The sequence below is a fragment of the Stomoxys calcitrans genome, chromosome 2, assembly GCF_963082655.1.
Source record: "Stomoxys calcitrans chromosome 2, idStoCalc2.1, whole genome shotgun sequence".
Lineage (NCBI taxonomy): Eukaryota > Metazoa > Arthropoda > Insecta > Diptera > Muscidae > Stomoxys > Stomoxys calcitrans.
The window spans coordinates 184,385,336-184,400,982 of NC_081553.1; positions in this window are offsets into that span (position 1 = coordinate 184,385,336).

Genomic DNA, 15,647 nt, shown 5'->3' on the forward strand with positions numbered 1-15,647 from the left:
TTGTCGAGTTCTATGCGCGGTATCTCTTTATAGGCAAACAAAGAATATTAAATAAGAGCTGTAATGCTATTGGAGTTATATCAAACTTCGGACCGATTCGGACCATAAATGAATGCTGAACATTGTAGATGTCATTGTGTAATATTTCAATTCATTTGGATAAGAATTGCGCCTTGTAGGGGCTCAAGAAGCAAAATCGGGAGATCGGTTTATATGGGAGCAGTATCAAGCTATTGATCGATTCAGACCATATTAGATACGTATGTTGAAGGTCATGAGAGAAGCCGTCGTAGAAAATTTTTTCCAAATCGGATGAGTATTGCGCCCTCTAGAGGCTCAAGAAGTCAAGAATCCAGATCGGTTTATATGGCAGCTATATCTGGTTCTATACCGATTTGCGCCATACTTAGCACAGTTACTGGAAGTCACAACAAAACATCTCGTACAGAATTTCAGCCAAATCGGATGAGAATTGCGCGCTCTATTGGCTCAAGAAGTCAAGATCCAAGATCGGTTTATTTGACAGCTATACCAGATTATAAACCGGTGTGAACCATACTTAGCACAGTTGTTGGAAGTGATATCAAAAGACTACGTGCAAAATTTCAGTCAAATCGGAGGAGAACTGCGCCCTCTAGAGGCTAAAGAAGTCAAGATCTCAGATCGGTTTATATGACAGCTATATCAAAACATGGGCCGATTTGAACTATAATTGGCGCAGTTGTTGGAAGTGACACCAAAACACCACGTGCAAAATTTCAGGACGATAATTGCACCCTCTAGAGGCTCAAAAAGTCAAGACCCAAGATCGGTTTATATGGCAGCTATATCAAAACATGGACCGATTTGGCCTATTTACAATCCCAACCGACCTACACTTATAAGAAGTATTTGTGCAAAATTTCAAGCGGCTAGCTTTACTCCTTCGAAAGTTAGCGTGCTTTCGACAGACAGACGGACGGACGGACATGGCTAGATCGACATAAAATGTCACGACGATCAAGAATATATATACTTTATGTGGTGTTTCCGGAATATTTCAAGGAGTTACTAAAAGAATGACGAAATTAGTATACTGGGGATCCTATGGTGGAGGGTATAAAAAGGCCGGTCTAGAGGGTCGCTGACAGCCCCAGCACTAGATACCGCTGAGATGGCCCAATGCGGCATCCATCTAAAAAACACGATTACAAAAACATCAACAAGAAATAAAGGAACTGACAACCCCCCTATGACAGCCTAAGGATTCAAAACACGGTTTATGAATGGAATATGGAATGTCAGAATTATCTCAAAATCTTCGAGACTCAAGGTTAGGTTTAAGTGGCAGTCTGCCATCAGACTTATTTAGACGTTTTCGTCCATTGTGAGACCACAGCAACAGGAGAAGGAAGGTGCCTTCTAGTTCCTACCGTTAAATCATCCAGATCGCTTTAAAAAGCCCAACAACTTGCCAAAGTTCGCATCCTTAGCCTAAGTGGAAAGTGGACGTTTTCGTCCATTGTTATACCACAGGAACAGGAGAAGGAGGGTGCCTTCTAGTTCCTACCGTTAAATCATCCAGATCGCTTTAAAAAGCTCAACATCTTTCCAAAGTTCGCATCCTTAGCTTAAAGTGGAACTCCTTCAGACTGCCAGTGCGGGACACACACTTAGAAGGTGTTCGATAGTCTCTTCTTCTTCGATGTTCCTACAGCTTCTGAAAAAGTCAGCATGTCTTCTGATTAGTGACCTGTCATGACGTACACAATGACTGAGACGTCTGTTCTAGCCAATGACAACAAAGCAGTAGACCTCTTCAAGTCTAGTTTAGGCCACATAGTTTTGGAGTGTTCACAACCTTCTCTTTGTGACCAACTATCATTTGTTTTCCTTCGGGCCTGGCCCTGAAAACATGTCGTTTTCAGATGTCAGTGTCCCTGGAATGTTTAGGGTAGTTCCTAGTCTCGCAAGCTCATCCGCTTTACAATTCCCTGGGATATCTCCAGGGATATCCTCTTGGTGACCATCTATCATTCGTTGCCCTTCGCGCCTGGTCCTGAAAACTTAGTTTACATGTCGCTAGAGGCATACCCACAGATTTCAGTGTCCTTGGAATGTTTAGGGTAGTTCCTAGTCTTGCAAGCTCATCCGCTTTACAATTCCCTGGGATATCTCTGTGGCCCGTCGCCCATAACAGTTGAATTTTGAACTGTTCAGCCATCTCGTTGAAAGATCTGCGACAGTCGAGGGCGGTTTTTGTGTTCAGAAATACGTTCTCCAGAGATTTAATGGCTGCCTGGCTGTCTGAGAAGATATTTATGTCAATCGTTGTAAAGACATTATTTGTAAGCCATTCCACCACTTGCTTAATTGCAAGGATCTCTGCTGCAGTGGTCGGGTAACCTTTTCGATATGACCAGTTCTAGATCTATAGAGTGAACCCCAAAGACCACATGGTCGTTTAGATTGGAATTATCTGTATAGAAGTCAATGTAACTTCTGTTACCAGGGCTCTATCAAGAATAGTGGTACATTACTTTATATCAAAAAGCGTTTCAGGTAGGGTGTAATCCACACTGCCTGGAACAACAGATATTTTATCAAGGGTCACACAGTGTCCTTAGCCGCCACATGACCAATGAGAAAGCTCCCTTAACCTCACGGCAGTGGTCGCTGCAATTTGGATAGCCAAAATTTCCAGAGGCATAAGATGAAGCTTTAGATTCAGTGCATCAGATGGTATCATCCTCAGTGAGGCTGTGAAGCCATCCTTTGGACCCGGTTAAGTAGGTAGAGCAGTAGGTGGATTTTTGAAGCGCTTAGTGGCATAGAGCGGATTAATATCCGCACACTCTTTTCAACCTAAACTACCGTAACCTTAACCGCAGCACATTTTTATGTCACATTGTACCATAGCATGATTTGGGTTGCCCAAAAAGTAATTGCGGATTTTTCATATAGTCGGCATTGACAAATTTTTTCACAGCTTGTGACTCTGTAATTGCATTCTTTCTTCTGTCAGTTATCAGCTGTTCTTTTTAGCTTGCTTTAGAAAAAAAGTGTAAAAAAAGTATATTTGATTAAAGTTCATTCCAAGTTTTATTAAAAATGCATTTACTTTCTTTTAAAAAAATCCGCAATTACTTTTTGGGCAACCCAATATAAGCCATAAAGAGTTGACTCCCTTCATGCTCTTTTAGTTCTCAGAAACTCCATACAAATTTAGCTCTTCTTCCCACAAAACATTTATGAAGATTGTTGAAGTGGGATATTCATTATATGAATTCAATTCGACTCTCGTCCTCCTATTTTAGCTTGAAACTGAAAATTTTGTAGCTGAAATTTGATATGAAGTGAGTCCACTCAGAGAAATTGCTACTTCAGACGAAGGAATTACGGATGTCGCTTCTAAATGAAGTTTATCATTTGATTGCCAGCTATGATGGATAGCTCGCAAAATTCAAATGCAAATGCTCAATTTCCTTAAATTGCAAAAAGAAAAAACTCACTTCAATATGCAGTCATTACGGAGCCAAACACTTGTAAACAATGATGTTGGATCGCTTCATGGAACCGGAAGGCATTTCATGTAAGTGTCGATATGGTCAGTACAATATGCTACATGCATATGTATTAGTGTATGGGTGCATAACATGAAAACATATTTCCTAGACATATGTGCAAGCTCACTGATGATCCAGCCTCAGCCCAGTTACATATGTGGGGGGTGTGAGTGTGAGTGTGGGTGCTGGAATACTTCATTCGAGCAAAAATTCATCGCAGTAATGATGCCATGGAAACGTTTCCATTTTTAACAGATCCCCAAACATGTTGTGTCGTCCATGCTCTACAATCCCATTGTGTATTGTCCATGCAATGAATCTATTTTTATTGTGTTATCAGTCTATTGGCTGACTGTCTGCTGACTGGCCAACTGCCTGTCTGACTTCCCATGTAAGTGCCTGTTTCCGGTCTGCCCGTTCGAATCTTTGCTCGCCTGCGTCCCCTTTTTTGTCCACTGTTCCGCAAACGTGACGAGCACATAGTCACACAGCCACACATACACATATCTGGGCATAGGGACGCATGTATGCCATGTCTCGGTTTTTGTGTTTTTTGTATTGTCCTCGTTTTTGGTTTCGGTTTTGTCCGACACAAATACATGTCAAATTGTCAATTGTTTCCACCATGTTTTGTGTCATAAAAACACATTCTCAATTTGGTACAATTTTTTATGGCAGCATACGAATTTACTTGCCTGCTGACCCCCCACCCCACCCCTCAACGGCAAACATTTTTGGTTTTATTTCATTTTTTGTTGATTGTAGGTTGTTTTTTTGGGTGTGTGTGTGTGTGTGTTTATTTTTACGTTGTACCTTGTTCGCTGTGTTATTTGAAATTGCAACATTTAAATGGCAATATGCAGACATTGAGAGAGTTCTGCAACCATAACCTCACACCCCTGCGGCCATAGGTGTTTGTGTGTGTGTGTGTGTTATGTTCATATGTCCATATCCCTTTTTTGGTGGGATGAACAATTTAAATACTAAATATTTCATCGATGTACAATAGACATAAAACCAAATGGAATTGGACATTTCAAATGGAGTCATTCATTGGCATCATAAAAGACGCTTGATTCAGCTTTTCAACATTGTGTTGGTGACAGCAAACAAAAGGCCACCACAATCCACTGCAATAAATTTTGAAAGGAATTACAAGTCAACTCCGTTTTTTCTCTCTCTCTCTCACTCTCTGTGGGATATATCACAGAAAAGGTTTGCCAACAGCTTTGCACAAAAAAAATGCAACTGACGCTAATGTCTTTTCAGCAATGTTCGATCATTTCTCTTGTTATCTTATTATAAATCTCCCCACCAAACTCCGAGATATGGCGTTTTTGAAAATAGGGTAAGGGGAGGGTCCGCCGATAAAAGTTTGGATGTAAGATCTACCACATTCTCATGAATTTGGTGGTGGATGGGAGTAGTCAAACTTTTTGCCACGAAAGTGGATATCAGATTCATACTCCACTCCCAAAAACCACATTGGAGCCCCACCAAACTCCGAGATATGGCGTTTTTGAAAATAGGGTAAATGGAGGATCCGCCGATAAAAGTTTGGATGTTAGATCTACCACATTCTCATGAATTTTGAGGTGGATTGGAGTAGCTCAAATTTTTGCCACGAAAGTGGATAACAGATTTATACTCCATTCCCAAAAACCACATTGGAGCCCCACCAATCTCCGAGATATGGGGTTTTTGAAAAAAGAGTAAGGCGAGGGTCCGCCGATAAAAGTTTGGATGTTAGATCTACAGCGGTCAAAAAAAGTATTCATCATTAGCAAAATTGATAATAAATTCACTTATTTTGGGTAATTGAAGAAAATTTAAAGTAAACAAATAATGCAGTTTTATGCAATAGTTTATTTTTCGTAATATGTTTTAAAATAAATTCAAAAAATAAATTTAATTAGCGCAAAAAATGCAATTTTATATAATAACACCAAAAACAGAACAAAAAAAGTATTCATCATTGATGTGCTATCATCAAAGTCAAATTCAAATATTATTTGGGAATCCCCCTTTTCTGTTTTATTTAGTAAAGGAGGCTTTGCCCTTGACAGCAAATATTTAATTTCATTGAAAATATAGTTTTTGTCAAAATGGGTCGTAAGCAAAACGAGGTTTCTGATGAGGTAAAAGTTTTGATAATAAAACACCACAGGAATGGTTTAACTCAAAAAACTATCAGTGAAATATTAAATAGACCACGATCTACTATACAATCCATCATCAGAAAGTGGACAGAAACGAAAACTGTTGACAATAAACCAAGATCTGGTCGACCAAAAGCACTTTCAGTTGGAGATGTGCGTTGGCTAGTGCGGCAAGTTCAGAAAACTCCGAAGACAAATGCGACCATTCTTCGTAAAAACACTATGGAATATTTAGGGAAGGAAGTTACTACACAAACAATTCGAAATACACTCAAAAGGCATAGTTACAGAGGAAGAACTGCACGTAAGAAGCCCTTTATAAATAAAATAAACCGAGTGAAAAGGCTAAACTTCGCAAAAATGTATGTAAAACAGCCCGAATCATTTTGGAAAACAGTCATTTTTGCAGACGAGAGCAAGTTTAATCTTTTTGGGTGCGATGGAAAGGTCATAGTGTACAGAAAACCAAATACAGAGCTTGAAGAACGAAACACAGTTGCTACTGTAAAACATGGTGGAGGTGGTTTAATGGTTTGGGGGTGTATGGCGGCTTCAGGAGCGGGAAATCTTGAAATTATTAATGGAGTAATGGATCATAAGTATTACATTGACATTTTAAAGAGGAATTTAAAAGATAGTGCTGTAAAACTTGGGCTTGGTAATAACTTTCAATATTATCAAGATAATGACCCCAAACATTCTGCTTTAAATACCAAGATGTGGATGCTGTATAACTGCCCCAAAGTCATTAAAACTCCTCCTCAAAGTCCCGACTTGAACCCAATTGAACATCTTTGGGAACATCTCGAACGCAAATTGAGAACGCGCAATTTTTCGAGCAAGAGTCAAATGCAACAGGTGATAATGGAGGAATGGACTAATATAGACCAAAATATAACCGCTAAATTAGTCCAATCGATGTCAAACCGTTTAAAAGAAGTTATAAGACGCGGTGGTCGAATAACAAAGTATTAATTTTTTTAAATTATGTTATTTATTTTTTTGTTTTTTTGCAATGATGAATACTTTTTTTGTTTAATTTTTTGTGTTCATCTGTAAAATGGCCCTTTTTGTTCCAATAAATACTATTTTTTTTCTTTAAAAACAATGAAATTGTGTACATATATATCACACAAGCACTACTGCATCATTAGTTTAATATGTTTTTATTCCAATTGTCTTTTGTAGACTTATTAAAAAAAAAACATTGAATGATGAATACTTTTTTTGACCGCTGTACCACATTCTCATGAATTTGGTGGTGGATGGGAGTATCCAAACTTTTTGCCCCGTAAGTGGATATCAGATTCATACTCCACTCACAAAAATCACTATGGTCGGTATATATGTGTAGTTTAGGGGTGGTTTATGAGGTGAGGCGTCCCTGAAACACCTGGCCATGAGACAGATACAGATTTAAGCCCCTTTTTGCCATAATCCACAAATATGTTCAGTTTAAGAGGTGCAGGATGGGCCACGTACTTAGCCTTGAAAAATATCAGCATTGTGCTCTACTCTCAAATTTCTTTAATTTTAGCCCCAAGCGTCATTGGTTTAGGGGGACTTTATGGGGTGGCACGACTCCCAAACATTTGGCCTCAAAATTGGATATCCAATTCGTTTTCTACTATCAAATACCTATGATTTATCGCCATAGTAGGCAATCATGACCGGTTTGAAGGGAGTTTAGAGGCGGACCCTGAAGTAATATCAGCATCATGCTAGAGCACGATTTTGTTTGAGCACCATAACGTCATTAAAATCATATTTCAAAGCGACCACTTGGGATACCACATTCTTAAAGATCTGCTGCTCCTCCTGTGTAAATTCCAATTTGAGGGTAAAAAGTGTTCTCTACTACCAAATACCTTTTATTTCTGTCCTATTCTATCCTGATAGGCATTCATAAATTGTTTCATATTATTCATATATTAGTTTTAATTCCTTTTTATACCCTACACCATAGGATGGGTGTATACTAATTTCGTCATTCTGTTTGTAACACTTCGAAATATACGTCTAAGACCCCATAAAGTATATATATTTTTGATGGTCATGACATTTTAAGTCGAACTAGTCATGTCCGTTCGTCTGTCCGTCCGTCCGTCAGTCTGTCTGTCGAAAGCATGCTAACTATTGAAGGAGTAAAGCTAGGCGCTTGAAATTTTGCACAAATACTTTTTGTTGGTGTAGGTCGGTTGGTATTGTAAATGGGCCATATCGTTCCATGTTTTGATATAGCTGCCATATAAACCGATCTTGGGTCTTGACTTCTTGAGCCTCTAGAAGGCGCAATTATTATCAGATTTTGTTAAAATTTTGTAAGTAGTGTTTTGGTATCACCTCCAACAACTACGCCAAGTATGGTTTTAGTCGGTCCATGCTTTGATATAGCTGCCATATAAACCGATCTTGGGTCTTGAGCCTCTAGAGGGCGCAATTCTCATCCAATTTGACTGAAATTTTGCACATAGTGTTTTGATATCACTTCCAACAACTGTGGTTCAAATAAACCGATCTTGGATCTTGCTATATAAACCGATCTTGGGTCTTGACTTCTTGACGTCTTAGAAGGCGCAATTCCTATCCGATTTGGCTGAAATTTGGCACATGGTATTTTGGTACCACTTCCAACATGTATGCAAAGTATCGTTCAAATCGGTCCATACCCTGATATAGCTGCCATATAAACCGATCGGGGATCTTGAGTTCTTGAGCTTCTAGAGAGCGCATTTCTCATCCGACTTGGCACAAATTTTGTACAACGGCTTCTCCCACGGCCTTCATCATTCGTGTGCAATTGGTCTGAGTCGATCTATAGCTTGACACAGCTCCCATAAAAACCGTTCTCCTGATTTTGCCTGTATCGGACTATAACTTGATATAGCTCCTCATCCGCCGTCCATATTCATTATTCTTTGTTTGCCTGAAAAGTGATACTGCGCAAAGAACTCGACAGATGCAATCCATGGTGGAGGGTATATAAGATTCGGCCCGGCTGAACTTAGCACGCTCTTACTTGTTTTTGGTAGGATAGAGGGAGGGGAAATGCCCTTTGTCACATCCTTTCATTTGAGTACAATATATTCTCGGTTATTCTTTCTGAAAGTTTGGCGTTGTATTTATTGGTAGGAGAGGGTCGGTCCTCCACGAACTACTCGTCCTATTGAAGGTATTTAGTGGGTGGGCCCGCCCAGACTCTGTCCTAATTGTGCATAACAGATTCCTAGTCAACTTCCAAAGACCTTTCATTCGATACCCACTTTAAGACGTTGGACATTAATGCCCGTGTTGAGGGACCAAATTCTAAAAACGGATGTGTACTCAGCTTCCAAATACCTTTCGTTTGATATCAATGTTGTCCCAATCGGTAAATATGTCCTGTTGAGGGGTTTTGGGGGGTACCTCAGACACCAAGTAATAAATTTTCGTATCAGCATTGGACACTACCTTTAAATAGCTTTCATTTGATATCCATATTGTCAAAATCGGTAAATTTGTCCTGCTGGGGGGTTTTGGTTTGGTGGGGAGGGCCCTCAGACAACAAAAAAATATGAATAAATTTTTGTGTCTGATTTGTATTCTACTTTTAAATACCTTTCACTTGATACCCATATTGCCCAAAGCGGGTAAAGTGTCCTGTATGGTGGTATTTTTGGGGGTGGGGGGCCCCAGACACTTAGGGTAACATATGAATGCCAAGTTCGTACTCTACTCTTAAATACGTTTCATTTGCTACCCATATTGCCCAAAAACGGTCAAAGTGTCCTCTTGGGGTTGTTTAGGGGGTGGGGGACCCACCCCCCCCGAAAATTGAAGTGAAATTTGTATACCAAATTCGGTGAACAGTTCGATAGCGTTAATGACGCCGCCAATATAAAAAAGTTTCTCTCAAAAACCCATGTCCAAGCCGAAATTTTAGTAGACGATATGAGAGTGAGAGTGAGAGTAGAGACAACAGAGGATATGTTGAGGCTTTTGATGAAAACCCATTTTCCACAGGATACGACGGGACTCACAAAGACACCAGTATCTTGAAATAATGATGTTGATCGATGGTTTACAATAAAGGAATTTATGGTGAGGGAATCCTTAAGGAACTTCAAACCATTTAAGTTACCCGGACCTGATGGAATATTTCCGGTGTTACTACAGAAAGAGGGAGACTATCTGGCGCCCCGTCTGGCCAAAATTTTCACAGCGAGACTAGGACTTTCATATACTCCGAAAGCCTGGCAGGAGGCAAGGGTGGTGTTTATATATAAGCCCGGCAAGGCAAGTTAATCGACACCAAAGGCCTACAGACCCATAAGCCTTACGTCCTATCTACTCAAAACCATGGAACGTATTGTGGACACCATGTGGACACAAATACAAACAGCATGCCTATATCAAGGGAAGGTCGATGGAGACTGCCCTGTTCGATGTTGTGCATAAAATAGAAGAATCCTTCGATGCCAGCCTGAATCCTAGGATAGTCCACTGGCTCTACAGGAGCGTGATTAGACCAATACTTACTTACGCCTCAGTAGTTTGGTGGACCGCTATGGAGAAAAAGTGCAACATAAGGACCATACAACAGGTTCAGAGAACATGTTGTCTTGGCATAGGCGGAGCGATGAGGACCACGCCCGCTAGAGCACTGGAGACTATTCTAGATATCCGACCCATTGACATACAGATTAAGTGTTAGGCAGACACTGCGGCTATGAGATTTAAGGCGATGGGAGCAGCTCATGCCATCGCGGTATAATCGAGGCAGCGATAGGAAACCTGGTAGGAAGGGGAAAGGTTTCCGATCGGATACCTGAGATGAACCTTGAAGTTGAGTGCGTCTTGGATTGACGGAACCCTAGTACTGCCATCTGGAAGATCATGTTACACGGATGGATCAAAGCTAGAGGACAGAGTGAGCCTGGGGGTGTATATTGAAATCCCAGGGACTGACATCTGTTTTAGACTGCCTGACCATAATACGGTCCTGCAGGCGGAGATCCGGGCGATCACGGAATGCGTGAGGTGGTGTGGTGCTAACGCGAGGACATCAAGTGTGAACATTTTTACCGACAGTAAAATTGCCATAAGGGCAATAACAACCAGGGCGGTAAGGTCACTAACAGTCTGGCAGTGTAAGAAGGAGATTAACGCCTTCTCTGTGGATGGCAAAATCCGCATCGTTTGCGTGCTGGGCCATAACGGAGTAAGAGGAAATGAAAAGGCAGACGAATTGGCGGTGAAGGCTAGAGGACTGCCGTCAATAAACTTGGTTAACCCGAATCCTTTCGGGTTGACGCAGTCCAAGTTAAGGGAGGGAATGCGCATGCAACATTGTGGATCCGCGAAACGGTCGGTAGGGCGGCGAAAATCCAATGGGTGGATCCAGATCGTGAGAAGACGGCGCTGTTACTGAAAGGATGCAAGAAGGAGGTCAGTATAGCTTTTGGTATCATAACGGGACACATAGGACTACGAGTTCACCTATGTAAAATCGGTGCGGCAAGTGATAGCATGTGTAGGGCATGCGGGGAAGATTATGAGACGTTGGACGCATTTCCTTTGTCATTGCCCGACTTTCGAGTCCAACAGATACCGGTACATAGGTGGAGACACAATATCAGACATGAACCAACTTAGGGGAGAGGTAGTGAAAACAATTAAGGATTTTGTAAATAGCACGAACTAACTTAAATTCACTGAAACGTTTTTTTTTTTTTTGCTTGCTCGATTTTGACTCTGTAGCGATTTTATGGCTTGGGCGACTCAATCGCTAAAGCAATTTTATTGCTTGAACGATTCTTTCTCTGGAGCGGTTTTATCGCAGAAGCTATTTTGTTGCTGAGGGGTTTTTCTTTCGTAGCAATTTTATTGCTGTAGCGATTTTATTGCTAGAGTGATTTTATTGCTTGAGCTATGTTATCGTTGGAGCGATTTTATCGCTGAAACAATTTAACTTACAATTTTTTTTAGAGGTTACTTTATAGTTTTTAGAGCGCACAACAAGCCGATTACTGGCTTAGGTGTATGTCCATAGTGGCATGGGGCGGATTAATATCTGCACCCTCTTTTCAACCTAACCTAACCTACCAAAAGCCATACTGACCTTTTTGCGTCGCCCCGAAAGGCTTCAAAAGTTTGTTAATGTCCTCTGGCCTGTGCAGCCAATTCGACGTCCTTTTGCTTCCCCCTTACTCCACTATGGCCTGGGATCGCAACGATGCGGAACGTGCCATTCTCAGAGAAGGCATTAATATCCTTCTTATATTCCAAGACCGTTAGTGACCTTAGCGTTCTGGTTTTCTTTTTAGCTCTGACGGCCAGTTTAGTGACCGTTAAAATGTTCATGCTCAAATTCCTCTCATTAGCATCCTACCCCCTGACGCATGCATTTCGTGATGATCCGGATCTCCGCCTGCAGGACCGAATTATGATCAGGCAGACGGACACAGATTTCAATCTCTGGGTCCTCAATGTAGACCCCCAGACTAAGACTAACCAATTCAAACTGCTGTTTTTCCATTTTGCCTTCATATATCTTCATTCTTTAGGCGCCACAAATTAAACTTCACTGCTTGAGAGCCAGTTTAAGCAAATCTTTAAAGCTCACTTACTTGCTGCAGCATTTGTCGGTGCATGGCGTAAACTTGATAAAAAATTTTTTTTTTGAAGACAAAAGCTTCCTTTAATTTTCTATCTTTTGTTTGTTGTTGTTTCCAACACAAAGCGCACTTAATGAAGGTAATTTAATTAAAAATTATAATATTATCAATTATCATTTTCTTTTACAGCTATTTTGCACCTTTATGCTGGCTCTTCACACGGCAAAGCGCAAACACCGCGCGGCACAGTTAACGGCAGCAAAGTATCTGCCTGGGCGAAAAAAAACTCCAGGACCTAGGCAACAAAAAAGAAGGAAATGCAATAACCTGCATTAAATATGCTCACACCACACCTGAACACATGCATACACACATACATCTGCAGCATTCATTGCACACACACTCACCCACAGCCGCATTCACATACAAACGGCTTTTAAGAAAGAGAATAAAAGCAAAAAAGTTTTACTAAACAAATGATTACAACAGCAACAACCGGTAAAACGCTGTGGAGAGCCAGTCGCCAGCCTTAATGTGGGTGTCGACTTGGGTGTACGAATGTTTGGGATAATAAGAATACATAACTGGCCGTGAGTGAGTGTGGTTGTGAGAATGATTTTCTTGTATTTTTTTCACCCAGTGTGCAAGATATGCAGATGACGATAATGAAGCTGATGTAGCCGATGCCTTCATCGTTGCCAACGTAGCCACACACACATGCACACATTCAGCACACAAGGTGAATGGATTAATGAGAGGCAGTAAGAAAGTAAAATAAGTTATGGTCATTTTTCACAGCTAGTTATTCGGTTTTAAACGCATAAAGGCGTACACTATATGGTGTCGACTAGGAAAAATCCTGTAAATAGATTCAATGGTCAGTTAAAACTTGTAAGGAAAGCCAAAAGAGCTTTAATTATATGCTGCAACAATACTCTACACCCTTGGCCATATCGAATAAAAGGATCGGAATAAAATTGTGATTGAAAAAATCCGAAAATCGCAAAATCATTCAAAATATTGAAAAATGAGAGTACAGCCATTAAAGCGGCTATCGGATGGAAGATACGTATGGGAGTTATACACAAATTTGGGTATGGATCGTAAACAAGCTTTGCATAGGGAGCTTATGCCTAGTTTTGGAATTCTATTAAGATTTGAGGCATGAGAGTTCAGGGTTAGTCCAACAACCTGCTTAGGTTAGATTGAAAAGAGGGTGCAGAGAGCTATGGGGAGAGATGGCACTGATGTCGCCCTCGTTCAAGAACCGTGATTACGAGGCAACAAGGTTCGCGAACTCATATCACGAAATCTTAATCTCATCTCCCCCCCTGTATCGTGGCCACTAGGGATTTGAACCTTACTCCGATTTCTCGTTTCAAAAATGAACACCTAACGGTAATGGCTTTGGAGAGACCCCACAAACCATTACTGGTCCTGGCCTCCATGTGCCTGCCATATGATGTGGAAAACCCGCCTACAGACACAGCCCTGGCCCTGGTCAGTTGGTGTGAGTAGAAGGGGGATGACCTTGTGCTAGGGGGCGACGCCAATGCTCACCACAGTCTCCGGGGGAGGACGGATAGCAATGAAAGAGGTTAGTCACTTTTTGTAATAGGGGAACGCCCTTACTTTCTACAACCGGATCAGGGAACAGGTTATAGATATAACGCTTGTGACGAATAGTGACTCGGTGAAGGTAATGGACTGGAAAGTTTCCACCGAGTGCTCCTTTTCGCATCACTATAGAATATGTTTTCAGGTCGCGCACGAGCGGGGGAGGAGAGTACCATACAGAAACCGGAGAAGGACCGATTGGGAGAAGTTCAGGGAACAGATGCAGAAATTGGGACGACCTAGGGGGCCTCTGGAGGACACAAGGGAACTGGAGGCCGCAGTCGATCTTGTCACGGGATGCCTGAACGAGGCCTTTTTGAAGGCATGTCCCGAAAGAGTACCGCCACTCAAAACCAGCCAGTCATGGTGGTCACCGGAGCTGAAGGTGCTCTGAAGGGAGAGCAGACGACTTTTTAACAAGGCCAAGAGGGAGAACACGGCAGAGGACTGGGACGAGTATCGTGATGCCCTTGGCAAGTTCAAGAAGGAGACGAGAAAGGCGAAGAGGAGTTCCTGGGCGAAATTTTGTGGGGAATTGGAAAGCACTCGTGAGGCATCTAGGTTGCGCAAGGTGCTCTCGAAGGATCTCATCATGCCTAGCTCCCTGAGGAGGGAGGACGGGACTTACACTGAGAGTGGGTAGGAGACGGTGGAACTCCTGATGGAGGCGGTCAGGAAGAGGTCGTTGGATCAGGACATCGCAATACCTACACATGTGGCCTTAACGGATGATCTCATCAGGGACATCGTGGACGAGGAGAAGATAGCGTGGGCAGTCCGCACTTTCCGGCCATTTAAGTCGGCCGCTCCTGACGGAATTATCACGGCACTGCTGCAGGAATCCCTTGGAGTCACCCTGCCATAGCTTGAGCGGATTTTCAGGGCGAGTTTGGCATGGTCCTACATATCGAGTGCTTGCAGGGAAGTCAAGGTGGTCTTTATCCCCAAGGCGGGAAGAATAAACCACAGTATGACGAAGGATTATAGGCCCATTTTTCTGTCATCGATTTTGCTGAAAACACTGGAAAGACTGATTGACCTGAAGGTGAGGGGGGGGGGGGGGGGGGGCTGATGCCGGAGAACTTCAGTGGGTCACAACACGAATACCTCAAAAGCTGGTCGGTGGAGACGTCCTCCACGAAGTGGTACAGAAGGTCGAGAAGGATTACACTTTGACGGCCTTCTTGAATATTGAGGGGGTTTTCAATAATGTAGAGATTGGGGAGATAGTCGCCGCACTGGACCGCTTAAGGATTCACCCTTTAATCTCCCATTGGACAAATAATATGCTTTATGGCAGCATTATTAATGCAAACTTGGGAGATTGTGTGGTCAGAAGGCGGGTGACTAGAGGACTACCTGGCACCAGTGCCGACTGGTGTGAGGGCGTTTGCGATTCGTTTTGCTGAGAGGGACGAATGAAGGGCGCATGGTGTACTTGAGGAGGATGAGACCTCGATCTACACAGATGGCTCCAAGATGGAATCAGGGACTGGATTGTGGGTCTACTTTGATGCACTCAATATCAGTATGTCTCTGAGACTGCCGGACGAGTGTACGGTCTGACAGACGGCTGTGCCATTGCAGCAGTGGACAGACGGCTGTGCCATGGCAGTAGCCGCAAGAGAAATTCTGGCAAGGGCCGTACTGCCCTCGAAAATCAGAATTTATGTGGACAGTATGGCGGCGCTCAATGCCTTGGGGTCGATGATGATGAGGTCGAGATGCGT